Source organism: Pan paniscus, chromosome 1 (assembly GCF_029289425.2).
Source record: "Pan paniscus chromosome 1, NHGRI_mPanPan1-v2.0_pri, whole genome shotgun sequence".
Lineage (NCBI taxonomy): Eukaryota > Metazoa > Chordata > Mammalia > Primates > Hominidae > Pan > Pan paniscus.
This window is the reverse complement of record NC_073249.2, coordinates 77,980,061-77,995,003: the sequence shown is the minus strand read 5'-3', so window position 1 is coordinate 77,995,003 and position 14,943 is coordinate 77,980,061. Positions and strand designations below refer to the sequence as shown.

The 14,943-nt window shown below is 41.0% G+C and overlaps 1 non-coding gene across 1 annotated transcript; it reads left to right on the top strand.

The window, feature by feature from the left end:
* The first annotated feature begins 10,597 nt into the window (after nt 1-10,597).
* LOC112438575 (small Cajal body-specific RNA 20) lies at nt 10,598-10,703 on the top strand. The gene has a single exon (XR_003026985.1). It is a non-coding gene; the product is annotated as a small Cajal body-specific RNA 20 (non-coding RNA).
* Nucleotides 10,704-14,943: the final 4,240 nt, after the last annotated feature.

Sequence of the window (14,943 nt, the reverse complement as noted above, 5' to 3'; positions counted from 1 at the left end):
ACAGGAATGGGGACACTCACTGCTCTGAGGCCACTTGAGATCACCTGATTTGGGAACATCCAGAGCAGGATGTCTGGCTGTCTTCATGGGAGAATTTAGAATTTAGAGTGAGAAAGAGGGAGTCTGAGTTCCCCAAAACATGTGTGCCAATTGTGCCACACAAAGGGATTGGGGACTTTTAACCAGAAAGGATAGGAGAGGGTCTTCCTCCCTTCTGGGTAAGGCAGCCAAAGTCGTTCACCCTCTGGCCTTCAGGCTACACCAAGGTGTGGGCCTGGCCAGTTGCGATCAATTGCCAGAGGGATGCTAGAGTTTGTCTGCTGGAAGGCAGGAAAGGAAAGCAAACTCTGAACTCTTACCTGATCAGGCAGTGGTGGTCAGACATCTTTTCACAGGGACTTTCTGGTCTGCCGAGGAGTGGCCCCGGCTGGGGACCTTCAGCTGTCTCTGTGCTTGGATGCTGTCACCAAGAGGTCAGAGTTGGAGGACAGGAAAGGGAGTGAGTAGGGGAAGAGGTCCCCGAACAGTCCCTGTACGGGCCACCAAAACATCACAGGTGTGACTATCTGGGGCTGGGCTGGTGTCGCAGGTGGTAAAGGAATTTACCAAGATAGTTGTAGGTAAAGAAAGGCAGATTTATTAGAGAAAATATGAAAATACATTGCAAGATTGCAACGGGTAGCACAGCAGAGAAGGGCTGTCTGCAAAAAGGCAGGGGCTGGAGGGAAGTTTTATAGGGTTGTGCTAGAGGGTAGAGGGGGCTGCACATAGAGGTCATCTCTCAGAACAGTTGTTCATTGTTCTTCCCCACCTGGAGCCCTTCCCCACCCGAGGCCCCTTCCTCATTGTTGCTTACTTATCAGGACTCCACAACATTTTCACATTCTTGAGGCAAGATTCTATCCATGAAGAGAGGAAGGGATAAAGAAAATGCAGTATATATACACAATGGAACGCTCTTCAGCCTTAAAAACTCATGAAATCATGTCATTACAGCAACATGTATGGACGAGGTAGGAAAAATGCCCCAGCGAATCCACACCAAAGTTTCCTCCTCAGCATCTGTGCCCACAGACAGGAGCTGTTTCTTCCCCTGGATGTTGCCCCAGGTCCTCCTGAAGCTGCCATGGTGCCCCCTCAGGAGGGTCCTGAAGGAACTGGAGCTCTTCTCCTCCTCACAGGCTGAATAGTATTTCTTTGTGTATAAGTACTACATTTTCTTTATCCATTCATCTGTTGATGGACACTTAGGTTGCTTCTATACGCTGTTGTGAATAATGCTGCTTGTGAATAATGCTGCAATAAACATGGGAGCACAGATGTCTCTTGCACATACTGATTTCATTTCATTTGGATATATACCCAGTAGTGGATTTGTGGCAACATGGATGAATCTGGAGGACACTATGCTAAGTGGAATAAGCCAGATACAGAAAGACAAACATGATTTCAATCATGTATGGAATCTAAAAAAGTTTATCTCACAGAAGTAGAGAATAGAATAGTGGTTACCAGAGGCTGAGGAGGGGAAAGGGAATGGGGGCATAGGAAGCAATTAGTCAAAAAGTACAAAGTGACAGTTAGAAGGAGTAAGTTCTGGTGTTCTAGTCACAGTAGGGTGACCATGGTTAACAATACTGTATATTTCAAAAAAGCTAGAAGAGAGAATTTTGAATGTTCTCACCACAAAGAAATGATAAATGTGGCCGGGCACGGTGGCTCACGGCTGTAATCCCAGCCCTTTGGGAGGCTAAAGTGGGCAGATAACTTGAGGTCAGGAGTTCAAGACCAGCCTGGCCAACACGGTGAAACCCCGTCTCTACTAAAAATACAAAAATTAGTAGTGGTGGTGGGCGCCTGTAATCCCAGCTATTTGGGAGGCTGAGGCATGATCATCACATGAACCTGGAGGCAGCAGTTGCAGTGAGCTGAGATGGGGCCGCTGCACTCCAGCGTGGGCAACAGAGTGACACTCCATCTCAAAAAAAAAAAAAAAAAAGAGAAAAGAAAGAAAGAAATGATAAATGAGGTGATTGGTATGCTAATATCCTGATTTGATTTGTTGATTTTTATACAATGTATACATTTATCGAAACATCACACTGTGCCCCATAAATATGTAAAATTATTATGTCAATTAAAAACATTTTTAAATGTCTGCCCTTTATTTTTTAAATTATATATAATACATATATATAAAACTATAACATATATATATTTCTTTTTTTTAAATTATACTTAAAGTTTTAGGGTACATGTGCACATTGTGCAGGTTAGTTACATATGTATACATGTGCCATGCTGGTGCGCTGCACCCACTAACTTGTCATCTAGCATTAGGTATATCTCCCAATGCTATCCCTCCCCCCTCCCCCCACCCCACAACAGTTCCCAGAGTGTGATATTCCCCTTCCTGTGTCCATGTGATCTCATTGTTCAATTCCCACCTATGAGTGAGAATATGCGGTGTTTGGTTTTTTGTTCTTGAGATAGTTTACTGAGAATGATGATTTCCAATTTCATCCATGTCCCTACAAAGGACATGAACTCATCATTTTTTATGGCTGCATAGTATTCCATGGTGTATATGTGCCACATTTTCTTAATCCAGTCTATCATTGTTGGACATTTGGGTTGGTTCCAAGTCTTTGCTATTGTGAATAATGCCGCAATAAACATACGTGTGCATGTGTCTTTATAGCAGCATGATTTATAGTCCTTTGGGTATATACTCAGTAATGGGATGGCTGGGTCAAATGGTATTTCTAGTTCTAGATCCCTGAGGAATCGCCACACTGACTTCCACAATGGTTGAAATAGTTTACAGTCCCATCAACAGTGTAAAAGTGTTCCTATTTCTCCACATCTTCTCCAGCACCTGTTGTTTCCTGACTTTTTAATGATTGCCATTCTAACTGGTGTGAGATGGTATCTCATTGTGGTTTTGATTTGCATTTCTCTGATGGCCAGTGATGGTGAGCATTTTTTCATGTGTGTATTGGCTGCATAAATGTCTTCTTTTGAGAAGTGTCTGTTCATGTCCTTTGCCCACTTTTTGATGGGGTTGTTTTTTTCTTGTAAATTTGTTTGAGTTCATTGTAGATTCTGGATATTAGCCCTTTGTCAGATGAGTAGGTTGCAAAAATTTTCTCCCATGTTGTAGGTTGCCTGTTCACTCTGATGGTAGTTTCTTTTGCTGTGCAGAAGCTCTTTAGTTTAATTAGATTCCACTTGTCAATTCTGTCTTTTGTTGCCATTGCTTTTGGTGTTTTAGTCATGAAGTCCTTGCCCATGCCTATGTCCTGAATGGTAATGCCTAGGTTTTCTTCTAGGGTTTTTATGGTTTTAGGTCTAATGTTTAAGTCTTTAATCCATCTTGAATTGATTTTTGTATCAGGTGTAAGGAAGGGATCCAGTCTCAGCTTTCTACATATGGCTAGCCAGTTTTCCCAGCACCATTTATTAAATAGGGAATCCTTTCCCCATTGCTTGTTTTTCTCAGGTTTGTCAAAGATCAGATAGTTGTAGATATGCGGCGTTATTTCTGAAGGCTCTGTTCTGTTCCATTGATCTATATCTCTGTTTTGGTACCAGTACCATGCTGTTTTGGTTACTGTAGCCTTGTAGTATAGTTTGAAGTCAGGTAGTGTGATGCCTCCAGCTTTGTTCTTTTGGCTTAGGATTGACTTGGCGATGCGGGCTCTTTTTTGGTTCCATATGAACTTTAAAGTAGTTTTTTCCAATTCTGTGAAGAAAGGCATTGGTAGCTTGATGGGGATGGCATTGAATCTGTAAATTACCTTGGGCAGTATGGCCATTTTCATGATATTGATTCTTCCTACCCATGAGCATGGAATGTTCTTCCATTTGTTTGTATCCTCTTTTATTTCGTTGAGCAGTGGTTTGTAGTTCTCCTTGAAGAGGTCCTTCACATCCCTTATAAGTTGGATTCCTAGGTATTTTATTCTCTTTGAAGCAATTGTGAATGGGAGTTCACTCATGATTTGGCTCTCTGTTTGTCTGTTGTTGGTGTATAAGAATGCTTGTGATTTTTGTACACTGATTTTGTATCCTGAGACTTTGCTGAAGTTGCTTATCAGCTTAAGGAGATTTTGGGCTGAGACAATGGGGTTTTCTAGATATACAATCATGTCGTCTGCAAACAGGGACAATTTGATTTCCTCTTTTCCTAATTGAATACCCTTTATTTCCTTCTCCTGCCTAATTGCCCTGGCCAGAACTTTCAACACTATGTTGAATAGGAGTGGTGAGAGAGGGCATCCCTGTCTTGTGCCAGTTTTCAAAGGGAATGCTTCCAGTTTTTGCCCATTCAGTATGATATTGGCTGTGGGTTTGTCATAGATAGCTCTTATTATTTTGAAATACGTCCCATCAATACCTAATTTATTGAGAGGTTTTAGCATGAAGCGTTGTTGAATTTTGTCAAAGGCTTTTTCTGCATCTATTGAGATAATCATGTGGTTTTTGTCTTTCACTCTGTTTATATGCTGGATTACATTTATTGATTTGCATATATTGAACCAGCCTTGCATCCCAGGGATGAAGCCCACTTGATCATGGTGGATAAGCTTTTTGATGTGCTGCTGGATTCATTTTGCCAGTATTTTATTGAGGATTTTTGCATCAATGTTCATCAAGGATATTGGTCTAAAATTCTCTTTTTTGGTTGTGTCTCTGCCAGGCTTTGGTATCAGAATGATGCTGGCCTCATAAAATGAGTTAGGGAGGATTCCCTCTTTTTCTATTGATTGGAATAGTTTCAGAAGGAATGGTACCAGTTCCTCCTTGTACCTCTGGTAGAATTCAGCTGTGAATCCATCTGGTCCTGGACTCTTTTTGGTTGGTAAGCTATTGATTAGTGCCACAATTTCAGATCCTATTATTGGTCTATTCAGATTCAACTTCTTCGTGGTTTAGTCTTGGGAGAGTGTATGTGTCGAGGAATTTATCCATTTCCTCTAGATTTTCTAGTTTATTTGCGTAGAGGTGTTTGTAGTATTCTGTGATGGTAGTTTGTATTTCTGTGGGATTGGTGGTAATATCCCCTTTATCATTTTTTTATTGCGTCTATTTGATTCTTCTCTTTTTTCCTTTGTTAGTCTTGCTAGTGGTCTATCAGGTTTGTTGATCCTTTCAAAAAACCAGCTCCTGGATTCATTAATTTTTTGAAGGGTTTTTTTTGTCTCTATTTCCTTCAGTTCTGCTCTGATTTTAGTTATTTCTTGCCTTCTGCTAGCTTTTGAATGTGTTTGCTCTTGCTTTTCTAGTTCTTTAAATTGTGATGTTAGGGTGTCAATTTTGGATCTTTCCTGCTTTCTCTTGTGGGCATTTAGTGCTATAAATTTCCCTCTACACAATGCTTTGAATGCGTCCCAGAGATTCTGGTATGTTGTGTCTTTGTTCTCGTTGGTTTCAAAGAACATCTTTATTTCTGCCTTCATTTCCTTATGTACCCAGTAGTCATTCAGGAGCAGGTTGTTCAGTTTCCATATAGTTGAGCAGTTTTGAGTGAGATTCTTAATCCTGAGTTCTAGTTTGATTGCACTGTGGTCTGAGAGATAGTTTGTTATAATCTCTGTTCTTTTACATTTGCTGAGGAGAGCTTTACTTCCAAGTATGTGGTCAATTTTGGAATAGGTGTGGTGTGGTGCTGAAAAAAATGTATATTCTGTTGATTTGGGGTGGAGAGTTCTGTAGATGTCTATTAGGTCCACTTGGTGCAGAGCTGAGTTCAATTCCTGGGTATCCTTGTTGACTTTCTGTCTCGTTGATCTGTCTAATGTTGACAGTGGGGTGTTAAAGTCTCCCATTATTAATGTGTGGGAGTCTAAGTCTCTTTGTAGGTCACTCAGGACTTGCTTTATGAATCTGGGTGCTCTTGTATTGGGTGCATATATATTTAGGATAGTTAGCTCTTCTTGTTGAATTGATCCCTTTACCATTATGTAATGGCCTTGTCTCTTTTGATATTTGTTGGTTTAAAGTCTGTTTTATCAGAGACTAGGATTGCAACCCCTGCCTTTTTTTGTTTTCCATTTGCTTGGTAGATCTTCGTCCATCCTTTTATTTTGAGCCTATGTGTGTCTCTGCACATGAGATGGGTTTCCTGAATACAGCACACTGATGAGTCTTGACTCTTTGTCCAATTTGCCAGTCTGTGTCTTTTAATTGGAGCATTTACTCCATTTACATTTCAAGTTAATATTGTTATGTGTGAATTTGATCCTGTCATTGTGATGTTAGCTGGTTATTTTGCTCGTTAGTTGATGCAGTTTCTTCCTAGTCTCGATGGTCTTTACATTTTGGCATGATTTTGCAGTGGCTGGTACCCGTTGTTCCTTTCCATGTTTAGTGCTTCCTTCAGGAGCTCTTTTAGGGCCGGCCTGGTGGTGACAAAATCTCTCAGCATTTGCTTGTCTGTAAAGTATTTTATTTCTCCTTCACTTATGAAGCTTAGTTTGGCTGGATATGAAATTCTGGGTTGAAAATTCTTTTCTTTAAGAATGTTGAATATTGGCCCCCACTCTCTTCTGGCTTGTAGGGTTTCTGCTGAGAGATCCGCTGTTAGTCTGATGGGCTTCCCTTTGAGGGTAACCCAACCTTTCTTTCTGGCTGCCCTTAACATTTTTTCCTTCATTTCAACTTTGGTGAATCTGACAATTATGTGTCTTGGAGTTGCTCTTCTCGAGGAGTATCTTTGTGGCGTTCTCTCTATTTCCTGAATCTGAACGTTGGCCTGCTTTGCTAGATTGGGGAAGTTCTCCTGGATAATATCCTGCAGAGTGTTTTCCAACTTGGTTCCATTCTCCCCATCACTTTCAGGTACACCAGTCAGACATAGATTTGGTCTTTTCACATAGTCCCGTATTTCTTGGAGGCTTTGCTCATTTCTTTTTATTCTCTTTTCTCTAAACTTCCCTTCTTGCTTCATTTCATTCATTTTATCTTCCATTGCTGATACCCTTTCTTCCAGTTGATCGCATCAGCTCCTGAGGCTTCTGCATTCTTCACGTAGTTCTCGAGCCTTGGTTTTCAGGTCCATCAGCTCCTTTAAGCACTTCTCTGTATTGGTTATTCTAGTTATACATTCTTCTAAATTTTTTTCAAAGTTTTCAACTTCTTTGCCTTTGGTTTGAATTTCCTCCCGTAGCTCAGAGTAATTTGATCGTCTGAAGCCTTCTTCTCTCAGCTTGTCAAAGTCATTCTGCATCCAGCTTTGTTCCCTTGCTGGTGAGGAACTGCGTTCCTTTGGAGGAGGAGAGGCGCTCTGCTTTTTAGAGTTTCCAGTTTTTCTGTTCTGTTTTTTCCCCATCTTTGTGGTTTTATCTATCTTTGGTCTTTGATGATGGTGATGTACAGATGGGCTTTTGGTGTGGATGTCCTTTCTGTTTGTTAGTTTTCCTTCTAACAGACAGGACCCTCAGCTGCAGGTCTGTTGGAATACCCTGCCGTGTGAGATGTCAGTGTGCCCCTGCTGGGGGGTGCCTCCCAGTTAGGCTGCTGGGGGGTCAGGGGTCAGGGACCCACTTGAGGAGGCAGTCTGCCCTTTCTCAGATCTCCAGCTGCGTAGTGGGAGAACCACTGCTCTCTTCAAAGCTGTCAGACAGGGACATTTAAGTCTGCAGAGGTTACTGCTGTCTTTTTGTTTGTCTGTGCCCTGCCCCCAGAGGTGGAGCCTACAGAGGCAGGCAGGCCTCCTTGAGCTGTGGTGGGCTTCACCCAGTTTGAGCTTCCTGGCTGCTTTGTTTACCTAAGCAAGCCTGGGCAATGGCGGGTGCCCCTCCCCCAGCCTCGCTGCCGCCTTCTAGTTTGATCTCAGACTGCTGTGCTAGCAATCAGCGAGACTCCGTGGGCGTAGGACCCTCCGAGCCAGGTGCGGGATATAATCTCGTGGTGCGCCGTTTCTTAAGCTGGTCGGAAAAGCGCAGTATTCGGGTGGGAGTGACCGGATTTTCCAGGTGCGTCCGTCACACCTTTCTTTGCCTAGGAAAGGGAACTCCCTGACCCCTTGCGCTTCCCAAGTGAGGCAATGCCTTGCCCTGCTTTGGCTAGCGCATGGTGCGTGCACCCACTGGCCTGCGCCCACTGTCTGGCACTTCCTAGTGAGATGAACCTGGTACCTCAGATGGAAATGCAGAAATCACCCGTCTTCTGCGTCGCTCACGCTGGGAGCTGTAGACTGGAGCTGTTCCTATGCAGCCATCTTGGCTCCAACATATATATATTTCAACACCTTTTGGGATACAAGTGGTTTTCTGTTATATGGATGAATTATATAGTGGTGGAATCTGAGATTTTAGTGCACCTGTCACCAGAGTAGTATACATTGTACTCAATACGCAGTTTTTTTATTCCTCACTCCCCTTCCATTTTCCCTGCTTCTGAGTCTCCGATGTCCGTTATACCAATCTGTATGCCTTTGCGTACCCATAGCTTAGTTCCCACTTATAAGTGAGAATATACTGCTCTTTTCTTTACATGTACTTTCTTTGGAGAGATTGTTGGAATTCTCAGAGCAAGAGGATCCTCAGCTTCAGTTATCATCTCTATGAAGGGGAATCTAAGAAAGAGTATATGTAAGGAAAAAGGCAAAAGCTAGAGGAATGTCTGTATTTAGCAGTGGGAAGATGAAGAGCAGTCAATGGGAAATGGTCAGAGTGGTAGAGAGAAAAACCATGAAGATAAGGCAGTATAAAAGAAGATGAAGAAAGAGTAGTCATTGCATCAGAAACTTCAGAGAAACCGGGAAGGGTGAGAACAAAGACTAGAAAAAGCCATTAGATTTATTGACTCACATACTTTTATTTTTCTTCATGAAGTATTTCAGTAACATTATGGAAGCAAAAGCCATATTATAAAAGTTTATTTGTTAGTGAAATTACAGATTACAGATTCCTTTTTCAAGAAATTTAATTGTAAGGGAAAAGACACAGTACATTGCAGCTTGAAGTGGTACTGGGGGCAGGTACCATCAGAAATACATCAGAAATAACCAACTTATATTTACTAATGGAGAACAAGAGGCCACTGGGAGAGTAGGATTGAAAATGCAAATTGAGGAAGAAATAATGGTGGGGTGATACCCTGCAAATGTGGGACAATCAGTGTTTGAGCCTATAGGAGATGAGTTCTAGCAAGATGATTAGAGGATCCTTTCTTGGGGAAAAGAGGGAAGGAAGTAAAAGAGATTTTGAAAATAGAGAAGTTAAGAAAACTCCTAAGGTAGCTTCAAAATATTCAGTAAAAAAGGCAAGCAAGGCCGGGCATGGTGGCTCACGCCTGTAATCCCAGCACTTTGGGAGGCTAAGGAGGGTGGATCACCTGAGGTCAAGAGTTCCAGGCCAGCCTGGCCAACATGGCAAAACCCCGTCTCTACTAAAAATATAAAATTAGCTGGGCGTGGTGGCAGGCGCCTGTAATCCCAGCTACTCAGGAGGCTGAGGCAGGAGAATTGCTTGAACCCGGGAGGTGGAGATTGCAGTGAGCCAAGATTGCACCATTGCACTCCAGCGTGGGAGACAGAGCAAGACTCCATCTGAAACAAACAAAAAAAAAAAGGCAAGCAAGGTCAAGAGTCAAAGGAGCAGTGTTGAAGTTGGGAGCTTTAAGAAAAAGGAGTTTTGGAACAGTTATCTTAGCAGATAAATATGCATGGTAAATGGTAAACAAATAAGCAGCTGAGCAGCTACGAGGATCCAGGCTAGAATAGTGATTTTTAACTACTCCTTTAAATCAAGGAGTATCTTAGACCGTTTTTTGTCCTGTATGATACTTTGTATCGAACAAGCACACACTAAATATTGTTGAATTGATGCTAATTTTTTAAAGTTTGCTTTTGAATGAGAGGAAAAGACAAGAGAAAAAAAGAAAACAAGGAAAGTGAAAGCAAGAGAATGTTTCAGCTTTCCCAGGGCATGGGAATCTCAGAAGCACTTTGCTTGTTTAATGACCTTTACCAAGTCACCTTTTCAATACTGGCTTCATTTCCCAGGCAAAACAGGGGAAATAATCTCTGCCTCCTTATTGTCTTCCAAGAATATCATAAGCTCTTAGTAAAATAATATTTGCATACTCTTTTGGTTGCCTTATAGACAAGAAAATATTTAATTTCCTCATTTTTATAGATTTGCTTCTCTTCTCTAGGCTGTTTATTATTATAGATTGGTTAGCAAGAGTTTGGCCTGTTGACATTGATTTCTAGACAATAGAAGGGGAAATAAGAATATGAGCAATGAAAATTTGTGACAAAAATAAAAAGGAAAAATGAAAGGAGAGGATGTTTGTTATTTTCAACCTACCAGTCAATATCATTGTCTTTAAATATCTCTTGGAATTTCATGCAATTATTCTACCTCATCAGTACACTTGAAGTTGCATTTTAATTTCATGATCAATTTCCAGGAGACAGTTTCTCTTTGTATTTTACTCATAAAGTATAAATAAGCAAAATGATTCTTTTTAAAAGTTAACCAAACAATAGCTTTCTAAATATCATCCATGGCTTGCCAAGTCACCTGTCCAAGTTTCCCTATGCTGAGGTAGATCACATGTCTATTTTTGATCATTAATAATAAGCCACCCCTTTTCTCTTCAGCCAAGGCTGGAGGCCAAGATCAGCCCTCAGGGATCATCATCAGGACTGCCATGAGCTGAGCTGCCTTGTTTTCCTGCCGCAAACATGTGAAAAGAAAGAAAAAAGAAATAATAATAATAATAATAACAATAATAATAAGGCAGTTTTCCTTCTGGCTCTGGGTTTGTTGTTATATTGTGTAAGACCAATCCCTCCCCGCTTTTAAAGGGAATTATTTAACCAAAAAACTCCCTAGCATCTTTTCTGTGACTCTGAATTCATAATATTGGTTATAATGTATGCTTTAATGTTAGGCAGGTCCAAGTCTGAAATATCGATTATAAAATTAACTGTAGGAAATCTGGCCGCAGCCCCAGTGATAGTCACTGTATTAGTTTGTTCTCACATTGCTATGAGGAACTACCTGAGACTGGGTAATTTATAAATAAAAGAGGTTTAATTGACTCATGGTTCCACAGGCTGTACAGAAAGCATGGCCGGGAGGCCTCAGGAAACTTACAATCATGGCACAAGGGCAAAGGGGAAGCAAACATGTCTTCAGGAGGAAAAGAGTGAAGCGGGGAGTGCCACACACTTTTAAACCGTCGGATCTTGTGAGAACTCACTGCCATGAGAATAGCAAGAGGAAAATCTGCTCTCAAGATCCAGTCACCTCCCACCAGGTCCCTCCCCCAACACTGGGAATTACAATTCAACATGGGATTTGGAAGGGACACAGAGCCAAACGGTATCAGCCACCCTTATGCAATAATTTTAAAGAAAGCTTTTTGGCAATTGCTGTACCATCATTTTTTCCCTAATCCTTTATAAATAGAGCAATAGCTAATTGTCCAACTATTTTTTAAAATGTCATCATAGAAAATTTTAAAATGTACTTGGGTTTAGAATCATTTTGACATTTTTTGTGTGGGGGGCGGGGAGACTGGATCTTACTCCATACCCAGGTTGGAGTACAGTGGCGTGATCATGGCTCACTGCAGCCTTGGACCCCTGGGCTCAAGGCATCCTCTCATCTCAGCCTCCTGAGCAGCTGGGACCACAGGCATGTGCTTCTTGAAGAATTGCTCTTGACAAAGAACTTTGTTTAGTACCTACTAACTGCAATGTAGTACTAGGAGGATACTCTTGAATATAAATGTCAGAGTTTACATTTTTAAAGTTTTCTTTTTTAAAATGGGTGCACAAGTTTTTTGAGTCTGCATTAGATTTCAGGGTTCCGGCCTGACACAGGGCTCCAGAGATGCAGCTGAAACATGTGCTGAGTCAGCGTCAGCATCCATGTGCATAACGACATTTCCCCATCTGCTCTGTGGTTGCTGTTGCCATATGCCCTTGATTTTCCTGGCTCCTCTTAATTTCAGTTATTGTAAATTTGTTTGGTTCCATAACTTACGTTAAAAATAGATTCTAATTCTCTGGTGAATTTCTATATCTTTTTGTCTATTTTCTTGAACATTTTAGTCAGTCCTTGTTTGCTAATCTAATACACTGATTACCTGTGGGTTACTTTCTATTGTCTATTTTTTCTTGGCTTTTGATCATATGACTCTGTCTTTTAGCATAATAAGTTTGGATATTTCTTCAGTATTAAATACTGAGTATAAAATATTGAGTATAAAATAATTCAGCATTAGTTTGAGTATTCAGCATTGCAGTTTCCCTTTATTAGAGTTGAGAATGTTTTTATGTTCTCAATTTTTACTCTTTTATAAGCAGAGGAGATTCTACATCCTCTGCTGACATTCATTTGAAGCATTAAAACAAAATCCATGAAAAGTTGGTCTCAGAGTCATAGTTATGCTTCACTGAGTTAAAACGACATCACAAATCACAAAGGCTCCATTATATTTCCTTGCCTTAGGTGCTATAGTCACAAGTGGTATATGAGCAGTTATTTAGAAGGAATGGAATGATGTCAGCAAAATACCTTAAACAGATACATTTCAGACTTTCTTCACATGGTGAAAAATTGAAGAGAAACAACAAGTCTTTTGCTCACAAGATTTTTAAAAAAACATAGTTTCCCTAAGAACCAAACTGGCCTTTCTAATTTATTCTTTACATGATTACAGAGTCAAGGTAGAACACAAAGTATGAGAATATAAATTCTTATGATCATGAAGAATCATTCATGGATCTTCTATTGTGTGAGAGGAATTGTGTAATGTGATGGGTCCTCAGATATCTTGTTGCTGCTGTTGTTGTTGTTTTGAAATGGAGTCTTGCTCTGTCACCCAGGCTGGAGTGCAGTGGCATGATCTTGACTCACTGCAACCTCTGCCTCCCAGGTTCAAGCGATTCTATTGCCTCAGTCTCTCAGGTACCTGGGACTACAGGCATGAACCATCATACTTGGCTAATTTTTATATTTTAAGTAGAGATGGGGTTTTACTATGTTGGCCTGGCTGGTCTCAAACTCCTGATCTCAAGTGATCTGCCTGCCTCAGCCTCCCAAAGTGTTGGGATTACAGGCGTGAGCCACCATGCCCAGCCAGGTCCTCAGGTTATTTAAGGGTATATGTCTACTGTCTGAACCCTGAAGCCTGGGTGGTGAGCCACGGCTATGGTGCCCAGCCAAGAAGCAGGTATCCCTGAGAACCTACCAAGAAAAAGTCTCATTGCTCAAATGCAGGAGGCAAAGAGCCAGAAAATTAGCTTAGAAGGAGCTTAAAGACAGGTGGTAGTTGTGAATCTCTAGAGCTCTCCTGCGGCCATTCAGGGGTGCCCTGCATGTAAGTCCTAATAAACTCATCTACTTGTCGAGTTGGACAACTGAGTCATTCTTTGTTCTCTCGGCACCTTCCTAATTTGAATGGGGAGCAGGGTGGCAGGGCTTATAGTCCCAAGTTTTTCTCATAACAGGCTCTGTGCATAATTAACATATAAATGTACCAAGAACCCTTTTGGCAATCTGGTGAAATTAATGGACCACTTAGAATGTTTCCAGATATATCAAAATAAAATACACAGAATTACAGAGTAATCCCATGATATTGAAATAATGTTATCACATATTTTAAAGGTAAAATTTGTGAAATATTAATATCTATGCTTTTTAACTTATTAAATAACAAAATCTAATGGCAGGCCTAATGTTTGTCATAATTTTGAATTAGTAATGAGCATAAACTATTTCAAGACAGTTATGTTTGTAAGGTAGGACAGTCTTAGTGATTTGTATTGGTAACGAAATCGCAGGTACAGCTAGTACTACTGAGGATTTTGATTTTTTGAGGAGGGCAACATTTATAATAAAAGAAATACTGACTTTCTGTTAGAGGTCAATGGAAATAAAGATGTCATTTGTTCCCCATCCAAGTTCACAGACCTTCTGAATTCTCTCCATGATTCCTCAAGGCTCCCTAGGTTTGGAACTCCTACTTTAAGTATTTCATCCTTTTCCACAAGGTGTGGACAACTTTGAGAATACTGGGAAGTTCTGAGCAAAGGACAATGACTTCTGCACCTGTAGGGCCCAGGCATGAAAGATCTTACTTGTTGGCAGGGTTGCACTTCCTGACTAGAATGCAGGTGTTCTGCTTGCTAGTCTGCATATAGCCCTGCCTTGCCCAGTACCCTTGTACCATTCCTGAGAACCTTGGGGTTGGATTGACATTTAAAAATCATCTGGTACAATCAACATATCCTTCCCCGAAAAAAATGGTTGAGTTTTTACCATGAGGCAGGCCCTGAGCTATACATGTTACCGCACCTGACTGTCACAGCAACTCCATGAGGTAGATGTTATTCTTCCCAGTTTACATAGACTCATTTGTTCATTCAGAAAGAAAAATATGTTAGTTATCTATTGTGTATCCATTACTAAGGTAGGTGTGTGGTTTAAAATTCAGACATAGGCCAGTCACGATGGCTCACGCCTGTAATCTTAGCACTTTGAGAGTCTGAGTTGGGCAGATCGCTTGAGCCCAAGAGTTTGAGACCAGTGTGGGCAACATGGTGAAACTCCATCTTTCCAAAACACACAAACAAAAAAACAAAAAAACCCCTAAAGACACAAAAATTAGCCAGGCATGGTGGCATGCGTCTGTAGTCCTGGCTACTCAGGAGGCTGCAGCAGAAGGATCACTGGAGCCTGGGAGGTCAAGGCTACAAGTAAGGTGAGACCACGCCACTGCACTCCAGCCTGGCTGATAGAGTGAGAGCCTATTTCAATAATAACAACAATAATAATAATAATAATAATGATAAAGAATAAAATACAGACATAGCTGCTGTCCTAATAGACTTCATATTCTAGTAGGACAGACCAAAATATATAAATTATATAATTACAAATTGTGATAAGTCTTTTAAAAAGAACAAACAAG